Source organism: Dermacentor silvarum, chromosome 8 (genome assembly GCF_013339745.2).
Source record: "Dermacentor silvarum isolate Dsil-2018 chromosome 8, BIME_Dsil_1.4, whole genome shotgun sequence".
Lineage (NCBI taxonomy): Eukaryota > Metazoa > Arthropoda > Arachnida > Ixodida > Ixodidae > Dermacentor > Dermacentor silvarum.
Window position 1 is genome coordinate 86,770,238 of NC_051161.1, and position 23,632 is coordinate 86,793,869.

The following is a 23,632-nucleotide window of genomic DNA, read 5'->3' on the forward strand; positions in this document are numbered from 1 at the left end:
ACGAATTATTCGTACAATGGGTAACAACGGCGAGCTGCTTTACTCTCACATTTCAATAAATCATCAGTGTCGTATGTTAACTGTGAAGATTAACAGTAGTATTTCCGTTTTATCAATATTTTTTTCTCTGTCCGTCTGATACTGAATACACAGGAATTCTGTATTCTGCCGAGCTATCAGCGTCATTTCATTTGCTCCCTCAGCGTAGTTTTTAGTGGCAGCCTACTTTTTTGTTTCTTTTCTGCATGAGTAGAAATGCTTCTGTACTGCTGTGTAAGCGGTATAGATTTTCGCCGTCGAATAGGATGGTGCGGCCAACAAAGACGCAATACAAACGGAACTGGAGTTGTGAATTGGCAACGTAAAAATGCTGACTACCAATAAAACAGAAAAAGTTGCAGTGGCTCAGCTCGGCTATGCCAGGATATACGCAGCGTTAGCAAAGGTTCAGCTGATTATTCTTAGCTTTCCTGGTTGACTAGATTGTCAAGGATTAGCTTGATTGTCATGCTTACTGCTGCTCCAATGACACACACGCGGTGTACGTATTATGTGGCACATGTATATTTATTTTTGCTCAACGTCACGTTGCTTCTCTATTGCCACAAAGACGGCTCGGTGATCAGTGAAGTAACACGCTGCCGTCTCTATGGCCCCAACACAGTATTTGGAGTTGTCTGCCTGTCTCTGATAGACAAGATCAATGGTGCTTCCCCATTGGGTCGTCTGTGCAGTTGGAAGACTGGCTAAGTCGAGGTTAAACTTGTCCTTCAAAGGAACACAAAGAGAGTCTGGAGCACGATTGAAGTCACCAGCCACCACACACACTTGCCGCCCGACTAGGTATACACGTAGCCACTACGTCTATAGTGTCTTTAACGGAATTGTTCGGTGGCACATACACGGCTTCGATTATCACACCACTTTCGTCAAGCTGAACGGCACAGGCTTCACCCTTAGGCACCGCTACGTTTGGCAGTTCACTGGCAGCAATCCCATTCCTGACATAGATGCAGACTCCCGAGCTTCAGGTAGCGTCAACACGACTGGCATAAGCATTTGCGCTCTCCTTCTCCGTGGCTATACCACACTGGCAAACGCCAGTCAGAAGCGCAGCGGCTTCAGCGCAGTGCCAGACGGCGAATGCACAGCGAGCGCGCGCCGGCGCCAGTGCGTCTACCACGGCTACGACGTCACTCCTCTGGAATGCGCAGACCGGCGGCGGTGAGTCGCGCGCGGCGGCGGCGGAGTGCGCGAGAGGTGCCGGCTCCGGTGGCTCCGGTGCGCAAGCCGTGTGACATCACTGATCCTTGCGCATGTGCAGCACGGCTCTTGATGTGCCGCGCGAAACGGGCTTGGCTAGGCCAGTGTAGCTAACGCTACAAAAAGTAAGCACCTAATTTGATAGGCAGGCTTGTTAAATATCTTAAAACTGCCTCCAATAATGTAATAATAACAATATTACCAAATGTCTTGTCGTGCCTGTAATAATGGATGTGTTAGCGATATATAAGAACGACAGATATCAGCTGGTGTCTGCTTAGATCATTCATATTCGTACCCGAAGGACGACACAAGTGTGGAGGTAGAGAACCACAACGACTACCGCTTTAGCCACAAGCCCAGGAGTGCTATTGTGTACACGGTCAAATTCGGCCATATCGGTGTTTTGAGGCAATCAAAGAAGCTGTAGCAGTCATGTGCGCCAATCAGAACTGACAAGGTGGCCAATTCGAGGTTATGATGGAACTTGACTGTGTAATAGGATGCCGGGTGAATTTACCCACTGATAGAATGGTTCGCGCAAGCGGTCCCGGGTGCCATATTTTGTAACAATTCGTTCAAATTTCCATTCCTTGTGTCATTTACTCGGACGCTGCTACGGTCGCGCTGGTGCCTGGATTAGCCAATCAACATGACGGATGATAACAAAAGTTGAATGAAAGATTATATATATCATTACAATGTATCGCACGTACGCAGCTCTAAATTTCCGTGCCACAATAGTGGCTTTTACAGCGCCTCTTTCATCTCAGGCCTTTTATCTCGCGCCGAGATAACTGTCGAGCAATCCACGCTGCTGCTATGCTCCACTACACTCCGGTTATGCCGCAGCCGCCCAACCGCTCCTCGGCCACGTGTAAACATTCAGATGCCCAAAAGCGCACGCGCAACAGCACATGCGTCTCTACAGAGAGATATACCAGGTGTTTCAGCGAACACTTTCAAAACTTTTTGAAGCCTCTTCGAGTAGCCCAGCTCATGAACTGGAATTATGCTATCTGCAAAGGCAACCTTTATGAATTTTTGCAAATGTTCGCTGAAACACCCGGTATACTATATATATATATATATATAGCACGGGAAAAAGGAAACCGAGGGGACAGGTTTTTATTAGTCCTAAGAAGCTAACAAACAATGACCCCAAGGACAGCATAGGGGAAATTAACTGCAGGTAAGTGAAAAAAAAAAAAATATTGGCGTTGTACGTGCCAGGCACGCCGTAGTGGGGGACTCCGGAATATTTTTACCACCTGCGGTTCTTTAACGTGCACCTAAATCTAAGTACACGGGTGTTTTCGAATTTTGCCCCCATCGAAATGGGGCTGCCGAGGCCGAGATTCGAATCCCGCGACCTCGTGCTTAGCAGCCCAACACCACAGCCGCTGAGTATATATATATATATATATACGCGCCCCGCACCCGTGACGATAACTCGCATTCACGAAGGCACGCGCCAGTTGCATCGGAACCTTTGTATTGATGGTCCGCCATCGCACCTACCACGAAAACGGCTGAAAGGACCCGTCCAAGAAAGCGAATTAAAAACGGTCGGACGTGCAAACTCTCACAAGCCACGCTCCACGTGGAAGACCCTGGTGTACACTCGACCGCCGCGAAAACTAGGCGAGGCTTTGTGTCTCCTAGACATCGCATCCGAAAGTGGAATGTCTGTTGTTTGAATACGAATACTTGGTTCCGCCGCTTCGCAACGTATATATATATATATATATATATATATATATATATATATATATATATATATTTAATGCACCAAGCTTATTTAATGCACCTATATATATATATATATATACACATACTCTGGTAGAGCGTACGCAGCGCACAACTTGTCGGTTTCGCGATAACGTTCAACTTCATTTCCGAGAGCGGGCCACACAAAAAACTATAGATGAGTTTTAAGCCTGATGCACGATATCTTATTGCGGGAAGCGGGTCAGCGAGAGAAGGTCTGACTAGTTGTCGCAGAGTGCTATATCTATAGCAAGCTTTCCCGTCCCGTTGCTTTCAAACGCTTCCTGGTATGGTACTATATATATATATATATATATATATATATATATATATATATATATCAGTTCAGTATATTTGTCCTGTAGAGGTGGACATGATTTGCATGACCATCGCAATATGTAGGTGGCTAATTAAAGCGCTTCACAACTTAATTTCTTTATTCTTAGTAGTCAATCCAGCGCACATTTTCCAATAGAGAGACTCTAGCACCGTTCGTTCCGGATATCCGTCCCCGAAAATGTGCCAACAAATGCATGCGCGTTACGGTTACGAACCTTCCAAACTGCTTGACGCAGATCTTGCGGCGTAAAAGATCCGATAGATGTACACAAATGACCGCGCACCCCCCCCCCCCCCCCCCCCCCATGAAAGAACGCTACTCGCAAGTAACTTTACAACTTGACTTGGAAGGCAGGTACGCTCCAGAGTGCGCAAACACATTTTCCACCAACAAAAGTACATATAGGCCTTGAATGCTTATCGTCAAAATGCACGCTTGCTATAACAAAGGCTTTTTCGGTAACTGTTAGCCGGCACACCAGTGGATCTCTTAGCACACTCGGATGTATAGCCTAACCTAACCTAACGTAACCATTGTCGTAGTTCTTGAAAAATGCAAAGCCTGATATCGCGAAAGTGGTGCTATAGTCTGAGGAAATTCTGTTAAGCAGACATGCCTTCACTAGTCTTCGGCTTCAATTTCGCACTTGCAACATGTGCCCTAATGCGAATAATTGAAACAAATGCGTTACTAGATTTTATAATTGGCTACATTAATTTTCCAATTTCTTATCCAGGAAGTTTACGCCTCTGCCACAAATTCACCTACAAAGGCGAAACTACGTGGTCACACGGGATTTTTGAGAAAAAATCTGCTCGAACACAAGATTAAAAAAAATCATATTGCGCAGAGACCATCAGCGATGTTTGTCAAAGCAAGCAAATAGCTCAACGCTTGAGAAAGCTATTCGCTTTGTGATCGAAACAGTGCGCTTGATTGAATGCATGTGTTGCAGTGAGGATATTCAAGTAGCTCTTCTTGTTCCTTAGCGCAATTCCGTAGAGAATAGAGTGGTTAACCAGCACATCAGTGGCGGCCACATAGGTTGCTCTACACGTCATTGGTTTACACGTACGCATAAGCGGCTTACACATCCCTTATACTTAGGCGGCTTACACGTACTTATATATAGGTGGCTTTACAGATTCGTCATATACGCGTTGTCTCCAACGGCGCGAGCGTCGCTGTGAAAGGCCAATGTTATGTGCCTAGGATTGCTAGAACTGGGCTGTTCTAGCCTAGTTATAGCCACCCTAGGCGTACTTCCACCCGGAGCCCTCTCCCGCGGCCACCACAGGGCTAGAGGACGGCGGGAGAAGAGGAAGGCCGTCCTCCCCGAGCACTGCCATAACAGTATTTAGGCGCCGCACAGCTCACGCGCGAAAGCAAGTGCGACTCGAAATGCCGGCTGGTATTTGGGCTATGAACGACCGCGCAAACAGGCGACAGAGGCAAAGAAAGGCATTCGCTTTAAAATCAATTCACAAATGCATTCCCTTCGTAGAACTGATTCATTAATCACAACGAAGCTGTACAAGCGAATTCTCACACACTTCGGTGCTCTAAGGTCTGGATTATACACCGGGTCATAGCGGCCACCGGGAAACCTTGGCGTGTGCATGGAAGCAAGCACGTAATGAGCAACATTAGTTCACGCAGAATTTGAGTTTGCACATCCCTGCGCGTAGCGCTCCGTTGGTCCGCTGGGTAAAAGTAACAAGCAGCAAGGTAGCAAGGTAATATTAACAAAGAACGTTTTTACGCTAGAGCTGTTCGCAAGAGCCGATTCTAGCCGATCATGGTAATGGACATATGATGACAGCCACAGCTTTGAAAGCTTATTTAATGCACCTCTGCGTCCGTCTGTCGCAGCTGTCATAATTTTTACTTCCTACCAAAAAGTTGCCAGAAACGTAAACTGCATTGTTCTTCCTCACCAACGATTTGATCTCACCCTTTATAAACGTGAGAATGGTAGCCATGGGACGACCAGACACCCTTCGTGCCGCCAGAGAGGTGTAAAATTTTTAAGAGTGATATATAGAAGCTTCCGTGACATTTTTGCTGTGGCAAGAAGACAGGTCTTAATAATCAATACCGTTGTCAGAGCGGGCGACGCTGCGATCGTTAGACATAAGCTGGCAGTGATGAAAGAGCAACGCGGTACTTCCTGGCAGCTTCCCGTAAGTAATGAAGCTGTTAAAATAATTAGACACCTGTAGGAAAAGTAAACTGATGGAGTACCAAAAGAATGTAAGAATAGCAAATACGCATGCATAAAACTTCACATGAGCAATATACAATTCTGCTGCGTTCACTCAGGAATCTAGTAAACGCCTCGAGAACGCATGAAATTACACACACACACACACACACACACACACACACACACACACACACACACACACACACACACACACACGCACACGCACACGCACACGCACACGCACACACACACACACACACACACACACACACACACACACACACACACACACACACACACAAAGACGAAGAGAAGGGAATATCCGCAATTTCCCGGAGTCAGACACTTCCCGAATACATCAGAGCAGAACGCCGGTTAGCGTGATGATTAAATAATTTTGAGGCATTATTGTGGCCTGTCATGTAACTTACTGAGCACATGCGAATTGTGTGTGTGTAGCACAAAGCATCAGCACCCAAATTGACGTTACTAGACAGCTCTCACCTGAAAGGGTGATGACGGCGCGCGTTGATCATGAAGACGAGGCCAATGCGAAGTGGCGCGTAGGTATTTAGCCCTTCGTTACAGCGGATACCAGGATTCCTGCGTAAATAAGAAAGATATAGCGGTCACGAGAAGAAAAAAAACAGGAACAAGAGAATTCCGCTTGCCACAGTGTAGCTTTATTCGCACTGAATGAACTGTCTTCGAACTTACTACCTCCCCTCCTCAATTCTTCATTGTCACGGAGCCAACCGGATCTTGCGTTCTGGTTAACCTTCCTGCCTTTCTCTCTTCTTTCGTCCGTGTCTTCACGCTCAACACTGCCAATTAGATCTGATAAACCGATTGCATTCCTCATCCCGCAGGCACGAAAGGATGAATTTTTAGTTCATTGCTACCACATTTACATTAAATATATCTCATGAAGCCTGAAAGTTGGGCTGCGCACGTTCAACTCGGACTAAATAAACGGCCGTGACTGATTTACAATTCACTGGTTTGGTGATATTAAAATCGTAGGCATTAGTGATCTATAGAAAGTAGAACTTTCGGTGTTGTTGAACTTTGTTGTTTCGCTATGTAGTGAGAACAAAAGTACAAATACAATTTCGTCACAACGTGTTCTTCCAACGCATTATGACGTACAATTATGTATACAAAACGTGTGTACAAAGCCCTCCACTGACGCCACAATTTTGGCTACATGTGACTAGTAGAAAACGTTTGACGTTCTGCAATACAAAAGCCTGTGTTGCTATGGAAGCTAACCACTGATGCTTCGAAATGCCATCTTCAGCGCCGCCTCCACAGGTTCAAGTTAATCAATGCAGCATTTAGCACATTAGTTGACTTCAATTAGGAAGCGGAAGGAGCTTTTTCTACAAATAAAGATCTGCATTTCTTACATCTTTTTCGTTGCAGCAATCACTTTCAACTTTCAAATGGCTTTTTCTGGCCAGGTGGTCGGCACGACAAGTCGATTAAAATAACTATATCGCACATCATCGCTCAATTGTGTTTCTTGACTAATAAATACACATCATAAATGTGATGTTTACCCGACCGCTAAACTGTTTACGACGGCCGCCACTGATATACAAAGCTCTGGAGTGCGACTGGCAGGCCAAACGGAGAACACTCTAAATGCAACTTCATTTCTTGAGCGCTACCACTTCTATTATGAGTAGAAAAGGTTGAGCCTGCAATCTGCCACGTATTAGAAATAATTTAAAAATGCTTCACGAGGATAATATGTAAAATAACAGTAACATTCTTAATTTCCCAAAGAGGAGAAAAAATTTTTTTTATTAAATGCGCATGTAGGAAAGGGCGACATCATGGGTAATGCCAGCTACTCTTTCTCGCTTAAAAAACAGCTCATAGCAAGACTAGACAGGCTCAAACAAGCAGACAAGATAGAATAATAAATTAAAATGTTAATAAATGTCGGAACGTGCTAACGCATAGTTCACATAAAGTTCGAACTAGCATATTGTGCGTCAGAACACATACAATTTGCGCAGCCAGCATTTCTTGTTTCTGAATAAACTTTCAGATGACAGACAGCACTCGTCCCGTGTTTTTTCATAGTTATCCTTGTTCATTTGCATGCTGCAACAATTAAATCTGTCTAACTTGCCCGCTCGACTATCTATTTATTCAATGATGTGAGGAGGAGCGAGAAGTAGTGATGCGAAGCTGCCGATAGTGTTACTATCAAGAGTGCAGTCATTGTCAAACTATCATAATACAAATACTATCGGCAGTGCCATCGATAGTCACTATTGATATCGATGGTACTGTCAAGCGCACTATCAACAGTACTACCGATAGTGCACTACCAATAATTGAAAGTCACACGACGTACCACACGCAAACACTGCAACATAAGCTTGGTGACGTTTTCCTGCTCCCACTTACATCAACTGAGTGTTACTGATGGTAAATTATCGCAATATTTCCCGTAATATCACTTGCCGCAAAGTGCGAAATATTGAAAGTTATACTAGTATCGATAGTTTGATAGCCAGATGTTGTAATAATATCACTAGTACTACCGATAGTAATACTATCAACAGTAAGTTTACCGATACTTTTTCATCGCTAGGAAAAAAGTGAAAAAGAACACTGAGGTTCTCAGGGTGGTGGCTTGGTCGAATTAGTGAATCTGTATCTTCTACAGAAGCGCATGAAGGTACGGGACACAAAAAATATAAATAAAGAATGATTACACACGCACACAGGGCTGACTCACATCGATATGTTTTAATAACACTACAAGTGATATTGAAATATCTGTGCAGTTAAATTTCTAAAGGAAAGCAAAAACAAAACGACGAGCACAAACGAGTGTGCTGTTTCCTTTTTGCCTATTGTGCATGCTTCGTGAATACAGTCGCAATATAATGGTAGGTCTTGGTAACCTTCATTTGTATTTAAACCACCTCCTTTTTATATAATTTGCAGTAGCTGCATCCGAAATTCTTGAGCGAATTGTCGAAGGTAATCGGCAACGTCATACACGAAAAAGGACTTACAAAAATTCATGAAAATGGGATGCCATATATCATCATCATCATCGTCATCATCATCTATACCAAATCTTATTTACGTCCACTGCATGACGAAGGCCTCTCCCGGCTTTCTCCAATTACCTTGTCTTGCGCCAGCTGGTTCCATATTATATCTACAAACTTTCTCATTTCAACACACTACCTAATCCTCTGCCATCCTCGACTGCACTCCCCTTCCCGTCCATATCACCGCTGCTCACAACTGGACGTGACCGATGTAAAGTTCAGCATTCCTCTCACTTGCACTGGCATCCGGAATCACGAAATTTCACCACGCCTTCCTGAATCCAATGGTGTGACTTCACTACGTTAACGCATGAATTCTCCCAACCCCTTAGCCGACTGTGCTTCATCGCACGCAGCGCAACGAAAAGCAGAAGAGAGACAAAGGACATCCCGAGCGATGACCCTGTGATAGCCCTTCCTAGGCCTGCGAGAGGACGCTTCGCAACACGTTGCCTCACGACAGGACTTTAAAGTAAGAAATAGTGCACTGACGGAAAGGCATTGTCACCTTTGAAATATTCCTAAAGTGGAATGCAGCTCTGCCAGAAAACTGCCCAGTGCACGGAATTCGGTTTCTACATAGCCCGCCTGAATTCCTCGATAAGCACAGGCTCTCGAATTCAATTAAACTCCCTTTTAGGACTCCGTGAAGCATACACCACTGCAGTGCATGGACCAGCCACGAATTGAGCGGTTGCAGCGATGACACGAATCGCACCGGAGAGAGCAGGTTATGCGAATCAACGAGCTTGTTTCAAACTTTCCGCTATGGCAGCGCAGATGCCACGGCTACCGTTAGAAAAACAAGCCGACCACGCTGGCCGCGTGCTCACAGGTGACGGTAAGTATTATGATTTCGGCTTCTTGTGTGTGGTGTGGGTGCGCTCGCTGCTGTCGGCGTCCTGCCAGTCTTTGTTCTTTTTATTTATTTATTTTTTTTCGTTCGTCTCGGAAATTTCTGGTATGGTTGCCTCTGCTGTCATGCTGGTTATGGGGTGGTGGTACGCTATTGATGCTCTAATCCTACGCCTAATCTAACCCAAATTAGAAAATTAGCAGGAGTAAGATTGACTCCGCCTATCACCTAACATGACTAAGAATATAAAGTTTGCAGGGATATGATGAAGTCGTCCTATCACGTAATCTAACTGAGATAAGGAAAATAGCAGACGTAAGATAGAGTCGTCCTATCACCAAATTTTACTGAGATTAGGAAATTTACAGGTGTAAATTTCAGGTACAGTCGTCTCACAATATACTGTGGTAACTGGAAATCGTTGGTTGAGGCTTTCAAGCTGCAGCGGACATAAACAAAATAGAGCGATGACGACTATGATGATGATGATTGCTGGAGGGTTGGAAATTAAACTTGTTCGTACATTTGAAAACTTATTTGAAGGAGCGCTAAACGACAGGACAAAGAAAGGCAACGCATTGAAGGAACGTTAATAATAAAAGACAACACGCACATAGTTTCAATCTATTCACTGCGAGGCCAAATGATCAATCCATTGAGTCACTCGAGCACATGGCCATGTCACTCAATCAGACGATCAAATTGGTCAGATAATTGAGATCTTCGTCGATTATCGCGCATACAAAAGAGGGGCCCCTCCTATCTATCGCGTACGCTTCTACAATTTCGCGCGTTCTTTGGTCTCTGTATCGCCTCATGATTTGGCACTTATCAAATGCTGGCGTATACAGCCGCACGACGCTGCACGAATGGCTAAGTTGCTACCGTCCTGTGTCAAGAGACCTAGCTTGTTCTTAGAGGCGTTCGATGAGGCGCCGTTACGTAATTTCGGCCGCCAAGGGGAGAGAAATAGAGAGAGAGAGAGAAAGGATTATCTGCCTTTACAGGTGGTTCTACGACGCCTATGTTATCTATCCATCGTAGAAATCAGAAGGCCTTGTTCGAATCACTGTGCTTTTTGCTGGGTGGTGCGAACGTCTATTACGCTCGCTGTAAATAATCTCAAACTCACCTAGCGCTTAGCGGAGCCATGCAACACCTTCTGCTCAGCCTATCTTGCATGCTTCCATGTCGTAACTGAGGAGGTTTTGCATCACACACGTACATGCACCCGGCTGCGGGAAACGCCGGTCGTGGGCACCATGAGGAAATTCTAGCCGCTTTGCACCCTCTGCCGTGCTCCGCATCCCACTACACAGGGACGTTTTGCCGAGCTACCATCGCTCCAGGGGAATTGGACACCGCCCTGGCTTCGCACCGATCCTGTGACAGCTCTCTTCCCGGCATCTATACGGCGAGAATACTTTTTTATTTGCTTGTTTGTTTATTTATTTATCAGCTGAGAAATAAGGCAAGTTCGGACAATAAAACGACAATCTATCAAAAGCTTTGCTTTAAAAATCAACAAAAAAGAAAAAAAAATTGCCGCAGAACTCATCTCACGAGGTATATCGACGTTATTGCGATGAGCATTGAAGCAATATAGTGAGACACCGCACTGCAAACGCGAAACGCGCCATGAATGATGCGTGTATGCAGCCGGGCTACTCCTTCGCTATTCTCACTGGACACGCTACGTCATCTAGCGGCGCGGCCACGAAGTTTGCGCAGGGTGTACGTGTGAATATCAATTCGGACAAGATTGTCTAAATAAATATATACGACGTGAGTTTGATTCCGCCCTGTACTGAAAATATTTCAAAGGATCACTCTTTTTTCGCAATTGAAGAGGGGCAAATGCCCAGCGGCACGTATATGCCAAGGAACCCAAGCTGGCGTGAAAGAGGTTCATTGAAAAGCATACATACCCAGTGTCGCATATAAGGTGATCCAATATGATACGACGATTGGTTTCAAACTTGTTTCCCTCTGCACAGCTGCCCGATGTGCTACCCTTAGACCATGGACTACCCCCGTGACTGGTAAAATAGTCAAAGACACAGATATGTAGATAGACAGCCCGCAGCAAGTGCTGAAGTATCCTAAGAATGCTAGTTGCATTAAAAAAGATTACTAGGTGTCCCTTATGCTACAACTAAGACGACTTGAAGGCGAAAGCCCGAGCGTTGCTAACTCAATGACCCGGCGACCACTTTTTACGCTTTGTGAAATTTCGTTTGACATTTCCTTTACTTTAATCACATTTTGCACAGTCATTTTTGCAAGTCATCCTTATTTCGCCACACTCGAACCGTGACTCAACAATTTCCTTGCTGAGTCACCATCACTCTGAAACCACAATTTTGAGTCACTTTTGCAAGACACCATGTGTTTTTTTTTTGCGAGTCACTCTTCATATGATTCACCAAACTCGAACCATGACTCCACTTTCTTTTGCCAAGTCACTCTCCCTTGGACCCTCAAATCTCACATATATTTTTTGCAAGTCACTCCCCCCCCCTTCCTTTCTTCACTCCTAATTCACACTTGATTCACTTATGATTCACTGTATCACTATTTGCTTCATATGCATTCACACTTTCATTTACTGTTATTTATCTCAGCTCACTCTATCTCATCATTATGTTTTGTTTGACTTATATTACACAACTAAATCCCTTCAATTCACCATCACTTCACTCTTAATTCACCTCACTCACCTCTCTGTATGCCCATTATCACTTCAGTTCACTTGCTTAGTCATTCTTCCTCCCTTAATCGCGGTTTTGTACGCATTATCGCCTGTTATCCTAAGAGGTCCATTTCATGTCGACATCGCGGTTTTGAATTACGGCCTTGAAACGGCGACCACACCATGAGACATACAAGGCTTTTGCCTTAATAAAGGTAATAAAATAACAATACACTGTCAGAACCCGCCTAAAATAAATAACAACACACTATCGAATCAGGTCAATGGATCACAGAGAAAATCGAGAGCCAAAAAATTCAGCCATATAGTCGACGCGCCTACATATCCTTACTCAGTAAAACGTAGAAGTTGTTCGGGGTGATTTTAATCAATCACGTCCCCCCGCGTAATACCTATTCAGATGCCTTGCATACCCGGCAAGTAGAAATTGTCTTCATGTTTCTCGTTCTTGCTAGTAGAGCGACATTTCCGGTGCCGTGAGTAAACGCCAGTAATCAATGACGCCGGCCGCCCTCGTCTATGTATTAGCCTGTGAATGAAAGTTTCAGGAAATCTTCAACCTGAAACGGGCCATGTTTAATTTGCTTTCGTAGAGCAAGGTCCTGCAGCGCTGACGCGTTTAGATACACCGCGTGTCCAGGCACAATTTCTAAAGGGTTCAAGAGTCACGGCGCGTCGGCGCTACCGAGAGCAAATGAGAACGAAGTGGCGTGCAGCAATATCATCCACTAAAGACTAGATCCTGCGGGACTAATTAAATGACACAATCGCTAAGTCCCCAGGCGTTGCGCTGTGCTCGTTAGTTCTTCCTCGCAAGCACCTGAAAAGATCAAAGGGTAGAGGCAAGCGCGCCCGATGGTTAATTGCGCTCTACACGTGGCAGATTCGTACGGCCTTTGAAAAGCCAAATGTGGCGAAAAGCAATCTTTTGCGAAGCGCGACATGGCACTACAAAAGTGAGCGCAAAGGCGCTGACAACGTTCCATGGCAACGAAGAGAAAGCTGCGGCGTTAAAGCGTGTTCGCGCGACAGCGCTCCTGAAAATAGTCCCAAAGTGTGATTCGCGTCTGTTTCAGCTCGGGAACACAGAACATAAACACACGTTGTTTACTTGCGACCCTTCCTAATACTGTCTTATTACTTCAACTTTAGCAGAGATTTGGAAGAATGCCAATTAACATCATAATAATTGATAAGAAGGGAGACGGTAGAGAAGTGAAGGCAAATTAGCTTCCTTTCGTTATTGTATAAAATACTGACCAAGGTAATTTCAAATAGAAACAGGGCAGCATTTGACTTCATTCAACCGAGAGAATGAGCAGGCTGACTTCAGGAAAAGTATCCAGCTCCGCTGACGGTGACACGGCTGTCATTCAAGTCGCCAATCAGGTAATTGAGAAATCTTTGGGCTAGAATCAACCTCTCTATACGGCTTTCATAGATTACGGAAAGGCGTTCAATTTAGTACGCGTACCAGCAGTCATGAAGGCATCGCTCACTCATGGAAGCAGGAATTATACTTTAGAATCTTAGCAAATATGTAAATACTTCACAGCTGCCTTATTTATCCACAAAAAATTGAAAAATGTCGATCGATAAAGACATCAGAAAAGGATACACAATATTTTCAATGCATGCTAAGAAGGAGTATTAAACTGCTAGACTGGGAAGAATTTGGAGTGAGGACCAACAGAGAGCAACAGAGCGACCTGCGCTTCACAGATGACATTTTCTTGTTTAGCAACGCTACAAAGGACTTACAAAAAATATTTTCCTTTTTGCTAATTTCCTGTACCCTCCCCTCACGCAATACTCCTTCGGGAGCCTGTGAGATAACTGAATAAATAAATTAAGGTCCTTAGCCGACCAAGTGGAAGAGTAGGCTTGAAGATTAAAAAATGTGGCAGTTTCACCCGAAAGCCGAAGCATCAATTGCGATAGGAACTTAGTAGAGAGCTATACGGAGTAAGGATGGTAGTTTTATCAGCTGTATAAACTTGGACATGCAGCAGCGCCAGCAACGCGCAGAACTATTGTCGACGCCTTCACCATTTTGCCCGCGTTCGCACCGAACGAGCGTGGCATTGGTGACTGTTGTCAGGGCCTCTGGGGGCGGCTCGGAGGTTTTCGATGACATCAGAACAGGGAAACTCGTCGATCATCGTCGGAAGTGTTACCCACCTTCTTGCCTCGCAACGTTTTTATATAAATACGCATTTGGTGCCGCAGCTAAACGTCGCCCCCCCCCCTCCCTCCCGTCCCCCCCACGGCTTTTCGCGCGACGGAAGAAGTCGCGTTTGCTCTGTAAATGTGGTGATTCTAAAGGAGAAAAAACAAAGCATATCCACGGGGCGAATGATTATGAGTGGGCGAAGCTCCGGAGGGAATCATCGCTAAACCGTGAATCTTCCGTGTAAAACTTGGACATGCAGCAGCACCGGCAACACGCAGAACTGTTGTCGACGCCGTCGGCGTTTTGCCCGCGTTCGCACAAAATGCGTGCGGCGTTGGTGACTGTTGCCGGAGCCTCTGATATAAATAGGCACTTGGTGCCGCAGCTAAACGTCGCCTCCCTTCCCTCCCCCTCCCCCCCACGGTATTTCGTGTGTCAAAAGAAGGCGCGTTTGCTCTACATATATGGTGATTGTAAAGGAGGAAAGAGACGCCTACTTCTGCAGCTCTTAAGGCTGCAGAAGATAGCGCCAACCTTTCCCTTTCCCTCAAGAACCACTTATCGCAGCTCTTAAGGGAGCACGGCACAGAACGCGCGTTTGTTCTCCGCCGTGCGTTCACTCCCCATGAAAGCGCGCGTCCCTCGCGCCCTTTCACTCGCACATACAGCGTTCGGCGGCGCGCGGCGACGATTTCATCTCCATTGACGTCATACGGAACCTCACGGCGACGGCGACGCCGACGCCGACGGCAGAAATCTGCTTTGGAGTGTCCATATAATTGCTATCGCAATAAAAAAACGCTTGATTCTGCAGCCCTTCAGGGAGCACGGCGCAGAACGCGCGATTACTCTGCGCCGTGCATTCGCTCCCCGTGAAAGCACGCGTCCCTCGCGGCCTTTCACTCGCACATATAGCGTCCGGTGCGCGGCGACGATTTCATCGCCGTTGACGTCATACAGAACCTCACGGCGACGGCGACTACGACGGTGACGGCGACGCCAACGGCAGAAGTCCTCTTTGAGTGTCCATATAATTGCTATCGCAATAATATGCAGAAGACAAAGGTAATGTTTAGTAGCCTGACAAAAGAACGAGAACTCATGACAGGCAGTAAGCCTCTACAATCTGTGCAGGAAGCGGTGCAAGGGCAGGTCTATCTCGACGAATTACAGAAAGGAGACCCTTATCATGAGAATAATATTTAAGGAAGAATAAAAAAAAGGCGTAACCTTAACAGGCAGGAAGACAGTGGTTGTTGATTCGAGAGCAAAAGAAGGCTGACAAGATTGTAGTTGAAATTCGGAACGAAAATTGCACTTGGGGAGGGGATCAAACTACGTCTCGGTAAATCTTAGTACAAGAGGGGTTTTTTTTCGTTTTTTTTTTATTTGGTGCCTATCGGGATGCGGCCGCAGCGGCCCAGATTGAACCTGTGACCTCGAGCTCTGAAGCGCAACACCATAGCCACTAACTACACCGCTGCGAGTCACGATACGAACCGCGCCTGATACTTTCAGTTGCTACATATAATGTGCGGGACGGTGTGTGAGCGCCAACATTTATGTCAAGTCGGTCACAACACTTCGCGCAACATGGCTTCTTCGACAAGTCTCAATTCTTGCAGTGTTAAGACATGACGCTTCTAATTTAGTGTATTAATATGTTGGTCGCAAAGGCTACTACTACTCACTGAAACATTCAACCGAGTGATATGTGCCCAGGCTTAGCGGGTATTCAGAGTTTTCGCAAATCCCGCGTGCTGTAGCCTTTGGCGACTGATCTTCCATTCCCTAAATCTTGGCCCTCATCGTCGCTGTCACGTTCCATAGCATACAAATTGTGTGTACCTTTGTCTGGACAATTCGCCGCAACGTGCATCCTTCGGGCGCATGCGCGCGCGCGCGCGCATACGTGTGTGTGTTTGTGTGTGTGCGTGTGGGCATGCGTGTGTGTTTCTGTGTGTTTGCAGGCGTGCGTGCGTGCGTACGTCCGAGAGATGGTGGTTTCTCACATGAGGCCATGTGGACTGCGCAATGTAGGTAATGCCCTTATACGTCCAATTTGTGGCTTATGGTCGGTCTCGGTGAGTGCATTTCTCTGCGGTCGGTCTTGTGTTTCCAAGCTTGCACCACCTATTTGCCGTAATATTGTTACCAGCCCTCGAGAAGCAGGGACGAGGAGGCATGAAGACGTAAATGCCATCCCGTCTCTCTTTCTGTTTGTCTTCTCCATCGCCTCCGCGCTCGAGTGTACATGTGATGATTGTAACACACACGATTTGCCGAGCATTTCTTGTTCCCTGTAACGCAGTCAGGTTCATAACGAATCCATTTACACAATGCCATCCTAGGTCACTCACCGATAAAAGACCCATGTGCTACTATACTCGAAAGATTGTTCGAAATGTCTGCCATTATTTTTTCTCGGAATCAACGTTCTAGCTGACTGTTCGAGTTGACGTTCTAGCAACGTTCTAGCTGAGAAAGATGGAGAGGCGAGAAGGTTACTAGGCTTTGTCCAGTTTACATACACCACACTAGATGGGGAGAGAGAGAGAGTAAACAACAACGCAGAGAAAGGCAGGTAGGTTGACCAGAGATAATTTCGGTTGGCTACCCTGCACGGGGGGAAGGGGTCCGGAGATAAAAAGAGTAGGAGAGCGGAAGGGGTGAGAGAGAGAGCGAGAGAAATATGTACATGCAAGTACAAATCGTGCACACTGTAGAGCGGCAGCGGGCGGCGCTCTTAAACTCTATCACGAAGGCCCGTAGACCGCAAGAACCTTAGTAACGCCAATATAGCCTTCTGCGCGGTGTTTCTTTGGGAGCACTTGCCTAGTATTTTACTTCTGAAAGTGGGCGATTGTCCAACCAGTCCAGCACTCTGCACAACACATGCCTATCGGCATTATAGCCGATATATAATGCTATAATGCCCGTGCAATATAATGCTATATATATATATATATTGATAATGCGAGATAATGATAATAATAATGATAGCATAATGAAGCATAATAATAATGATAATGCTATAGATAAAGATATATAATGCTATAATGCCCGTGATATAATGCCTATCGGCATTATAGCACGGGCAGACACAGATAATGTGTGTGAGCATGTCATCACAGCTGCACGGGCCACACGTGCCGCACGTGAGGCTGTTGGCCATTCCAATAAGGAAGGCATAAAAGTGTTTAAATGTGACGCCTAGCCAAAAATGGTACAGCCTGGTCTTTTGGCATCGTGGTAACCCAGGCGGTAGATGTATCTGTATTCTGTATATCTGTAGACAATGAACTTAAACGACACGTGGTGAACGTCCACGGGACATCAATCGCAGCTCAGCCGCAGCTGTTAACGAAAGCAGAATCAAAACACATTGACCGCTTTCATGCGCAGATCTAGCGGCTTCACGGCGTTGTCATCCCCACTGATATTGCAATGTACCAGAAGTCATTGAAAGGCTGTCATGTCCTTTGTAATGGCTGCGATGTCAAATTTCTGAGGCCAGTTGTTCGTTAGCTCCGTGGTGCATCGAGTTTCGTATTCATTGGAGGGCTGCCTAGGAATCACATAAAGCTGTTTATTGTCGTGGTAGCTCCTGATTAACAAAATCAAGTACAGCACGGAGTGAAGCAAGCTCTGCACCCTTCCATGGGATTGCACACGATGGTTTCAACTTGATTGCTTCAGATTTTACCGGAATATTGATTACTGCAGCAGAGCTATTGAGTTTTATCGAAGCATCTGTGTAGAAATGTTGCCGGATTCTGTACACGTTGTAGAGTTGTGCCGAAGTAATTTGCTTTAAAGCTTGCAACGGGGTGCTCCAGCTTTCTTTTGGTGCTGGGAAATGTCAGTTGTACTTCCGGCCTGTGCAGACACCACAATGGTGCCGACAGTCGTGTGTAGCAGGCTTGAATTGTGTTGTCAAGTACTAGGTGCGATGTCTTAAATATTTTTGAGGAGGGTGGAGTGAAACAGAGTGAGAGAGAATACAACCATTACGATTAATCTGGCAAGCTACATTTCGCTTCATACAAGCAAGCACTGCTGCGTATAGGCTGTGCAGTAGCTTTTCACGTGTTCTGCACCGCCGACCAAGAATTACAGCAGTGCTACACGACTAGTGAAAACTCGGAACGTCTTACTTAATTTAGGCACGAATTTGACTTCATGCATTGTCATCGATATATATGAATCATTGTGATATAGAGCGCACCGCCAACCTGAACCTACTAACCACAGAACTATGTGCGGACAGGCACGGTCGAAAAACTGCACTCTTTACACGGCTTCCATAGCTTGTGGCCTGCATTCGCTATCAAAACATAGCGAACCACGTACTATAACACCAATTCATAAAATAACACGTGATTCCACCTATCTTTCACTCCATTCGTTATATCTGTAATATGTACATCAAGAAATTATACTGTATATAAGACGTTACAGATCAAAGGTCACTTCACTACGCAACACGTGCAGTGATGCATCTGTGTTACCGCTCTACTCGCGCAGCTTCCGTAGCGTTGCCTGCAATACATAAAATGAAGCATCGGCATGGCGCAGAGCGTTTGCAGCCATGCACTCAAGTCTGTCGCTTTTAGGTACTGTAGAAGGGCTCGCGTGGCTTTCTGGACTGATGAGCTGTGATGCATGTTCCCAGGACCTTTGCTGCGGTAAAAGGCCGATCATCCAGTCTGCTCAAAGCACGCTGGAGAACCCAGCATTGTTCGTAGAAGCGGGAGCAGTGGCAGAGAAGATGATCGACACTATTTTCACACCTGCATTGAGTGCTCATATGTAAGCCGGCCATTCCAATGCGATAGTTGTATGCGTTAGTGAAGGCTACTGCAATCCACCACCGGTACAGCAGTGTTGCGTCATATCACAAGGTTCATCATCATCATCAGCCTATATTTATGTCCACTGCAGGACGAAGGCCTCTCCCTGCGATATCCAATTAGCCCTGTATTGCGCTAGCTGATTGCACCTTGCGCCTGCAAATGTCATAATTTCATCACCCCACCTAATTTTCTGCCGTCCTCGACTGCGCCTCCTTTCCTTTGGCATCCATTCTTCAACTCTAATGGTTCACCAGTGATCTGCCCAACGCATTACATGGTCTGCCCAGCTCCATGTATTTCTTTTAATGTGAGCTAGAATATCGTCTATCCCCGTTTCCTCCCTGATCCAAACCGCTCTCTTCCTGTCTCTTAACGTTAGGCCTAACATTTTTCGTTCCATCGCTTCTTGAGCTTTCCATAACTCGTTCTCGAGCTTCTATATTAACCTCCAAGTTCCGGCCCATATGTTAGCACTGGTAGAATGCAATGATTATGCGCATTCTTTTTCAAGCTTCCAGTCATGATTAGGTAATGCCAATTCCCACGCAAAACTCATTCAAGTATCCAGGCTAACACCGCCTATAGCAATAATCGGCCCTCCCGGCCAAAACACAAACGACTATCACCATGCAAGTATGCGCTTGACGAACTTCCTTGATCATATACGATAGTAATATTAGCAGAGCAGCATAGGGTATCGCTACGGTACATTGTCCGACAATTGAAAGAGAAAAACGAGGTTCTTTTCTTGAGCGGCTTCCCCCAACTAAGCCTTCCGCTATCATCGGTCATCACTATGGTGTTGGGCTGCGAAGCACGAGGTCGCGAGATGAAACCCCAACCACGGTGGCCGCATTTCGATGGGGGCGAAATGCGAAATAAACACCCGTGTACTTAGAATTAGGTGCACGTTAAAGAACCCCAGGTGGTTGAAATTATTCCGGAGTCCTCCGGCCACTACGGCGTGCCTCATAATCAGGTCGTGGTTCTGGCACGTAAAAGCCATAATTTCATTTTATCACCGGTCATCCTCGTATTTGCAAATAAAGAGCTTCCATCGTAACAGCATGCTCGATGACTCAAATATATGTCGCTATGCGCACGCGACATTATTAGTAAAAGGAGTTCCTTTACACAGAACTAAACTGCTAAGGGTTACCAAGACTGCTGTGCGCGCAATGCTAGCCTCCTAATTAGCTGTGCTGCTGATGCGGCTGGCCGCCGACGGTAGTGGTAGAGGGTTTCATTCCTGAACCAGGAGTTACATTTCGTCAACTACAAGGTTATACTGTGGCGGAAGCTGCATCCTATTCATAGTGACAGTGCACTTACAATCAGACCGACGACCACTTATGTTAACGAATACAATGAAGACTCATATGAAAATACAGATTAAGGAGAATGGCCTCACGAGCAGCAATGAAATAAGATCCGCCGTGGTAGCTCAAGGACTATGGTTGGAGCTGCGGGGCACGAGGTGTCCGATTCGATCTCATATCGCGGCGACCGAATTCCGACGAGGATGGAATGGAAGAACACTCGTGTACTGGTGCATTGGTTGCATGTTAAAGAATCTCAGACGATCAAAGTTAATCAGGAGTTCCCTACTACGGCGTGCGTCATAATCAGATAGTGTGTTTTGCACGTAAAAAAACGAATGTATTTTTAAAGCGAAGCCTTCATTAGACATTCCGGTGTGTTCACTTAGCGGCTGTCTGGCGCATCTCGAGCTCAGCGCACACGGGGCACGCAACACGTATACAACAGAAAGCTCAAAAATTAGCGCTTTAGTCACGGCAAGCGACGCGCTCACATGGACGTCTAGCATCTTTCGAGCACAGCGTACACAGCGCAAAGAACGCGCTCACGTGGAAGTGCTCTATACGGGCAATCTTGTGGCGTAAATCCGAGTGGTCGTGAGACGAGGCCGCCGGAGATGTCTATCAAAAAATAGGGAGGCCTCCGAAGAAGCGGGAAGCCGAAAGAGAACCTAACCGCTATGCAGCAGATCACCAGGCCACAAGGTCCACGCAAGCACCTTGAAAACTTCGCGTTCCCATGGTTACGATACAGGTGTCTTTTTTAAAGCACAAAAAGTAAGGTTACTGTAACCAGAGCGAACAAATGCACTTTTTTTTTCTTTCTTAGAATATTTCAATGAATGAATGCTTTCTTCGTCTCAGTCAATTATTGAATGGACCTCAGACGAAAAAGCTACAAAAAAGTAGCTTGAGAACATCTGGTGCCCAGATTTATACCTTGACGTGCGCGCGCATGAACATCGGAACGTATCGAGTAAAGCACCGTCCTGCAGTATGTGTTGAAGACACTGGAGAAGCAACTCATTGATAAAGGCCTGGTACAGTGGAATAATGATATGGTTAAAGGACCAGACAGCAGCTCATGCCTACTCGTATCATCTTCAAACATCATGACTTAGACATCTTTTCTATACTGGTTGAAAAAGGTCGCCGATATCGCAATCAATTCCTCATTGCACGAACCAGTTTCTTTCTCTACAATATTGAAAAACGGCATCCGATGTCCCTGCTATCGTAAGAAGAAGGCGAAGGCGCGGTGCGATAAGAGGTCAAATGAGCAAATATATAGCTCATGTGAAGTAAGTCGGTGTGCGACAAGCAGTCATATCCGTGCCTTTATACAGTGTAATCTTATCCCACATTGCCGTCACGGGAAACGCTGAAAGCAAGAAGCAGTAGCTAAACTCAGGCCCTCTATCCAGGTAGGTAGTCAAGACAACACTAAGCAACTACACGAAAAAATTAATTTAGACACGCTCTGACTCTCTCGCTTTCGCTCTATCTCCTCTTTCTTTTTTTTCTCTTTGCTTAGCGCAACTTTCCTTTCAGAATCACGAATGAACCACTGAAAAAAAAAATATGGCAGAACCAACCTCCAAGACAAAAGAAACCACTCTTTCTTCATGTAACTTTTGAGCGGGAACTTGTTCTTACGAGCAGGAAACATTATTTTCACCGTTACAACCAGTGATCTATTAAAGAAAAAAGGACAACGAGAGCGTTATGCCTCTCAAGTCTAGGCGCACCGCTCTAAAGGGTATACACATGATAAAGCACTTTATGCCTAGCGGCAGACTGTTTCCTGGTTTTGTGGGCGGCATCAGCTGCAGACGAAGACTTCAAAGTACTCTGGCGCGGATGTAATGCTCTTACGCCGTCGTTTTTCGTCTCCCCGTAAGTGCATCTAGGAGGCAAGAAACAATTAAAATAACGACGTTTCCTCCTTACTACCGAATCTGAAGTCCGCCTACTGGCGACTGAACCCCATGAAACAAAAGTACGTAAGCCTTGTTGGAGGAGCGCTTGACAACCGGAACAAAACAAAAACAACTTGTCTGAAACGTTCACTTCCATGCCACGCTTGGTGTTTTACTTTTCGGGAGTACTGGATTTATTTACAAAATGTCGCTTAGGACACGCCCACACACAGACACACACAAAAACGTCTGCTCACTGCGATTATTCAACTCACGTCGCCTTTTCTTACAGGCAAATTGGTGATGCTGGCTATATTATTATCAAAATTTATAATGACAATATTTAGTTTAGAATTCATACATTCCGCATGTGCCCCAATAAAGCGACGAAACGCTTTCTTCGACTTTTTAAACTTGCGCTCGTTGAACACCTTGAGATGCGACACCTCCTCAACAGATGACATCCCAAATTATAACAAAATCTAGTACAAGGATAATGTAGCACATTCTTGAATGACTGCAAAAATGTGCAAGTGAATACAGGCCAATCTTGCACTTTGAAAATGCTCATGTTATCATTTGATTTTCATAAACAGTGACCAGACCTCGTACCAGTCGTCATATATAAACAATATCTTCAAATGTACAGTCTGAGAAACATATTATATTTAAAAAAAACGTTATAACAGAGCGCTTTACATTTTTGCATTATGCAACTGTTAACTCGCTACATAAATGGGGATTGCTTGCCTTTCGTTCTTGAAGTTTTTAGGGTCATTTACACTGTTCATTTTTTCATTAATTCTTATAAAACAAGCGATGACTATATTTTTTTTTGTTTACCATAAGCAACAAATATCAATTCAGTAATGCGTGAAAAAAAATAGAACAAAAATAGATTACATTGGGCGAAGCACATTCCACTTGCTATTGTACAACCTTTGTCCGTAAATTTCGAGAGTGATTTATTTTGTTCTCTAGAAACGATTCCTCAAAACAAATGTTGGTGCGTATGTGTAGCGCCATTTTTTCGGGCTAGCCTGAGCTATTTATGTTAATTGCTGTGGCAGGAGCTAGATGGCACTGCATGTAGGAAAATACGTTGTCACTAGTCGTTTGCGTCATTCTACTGTG

At 45.4% G+C, this 23,632-nt stretch overlaps 1 protein-coding gene across 2 annotated transcripts in view; it reads right to left on the reverse strand.

Moving 5' to 3' along the window:
* LOC119461538 (neuropeptide CCHamide-1 receptor) overlaps positions 1-23,632 on the reverse strand; it is a 364,658-nt gene that overhangs the window by 57,128 nt on the left and 283,898 nt on the right. For both annotated transcript variants that reach the window (XM_049673190.1, XM_049673191.1), the window contains exon 2: positions 6,084-6,182. The gene's annotated coding sequence lies outside the window, so the exon portion shown is untranslated. The remainder of the gene's footprint in view (positions 1-6,083; positions 6,183-23,632) is intronic.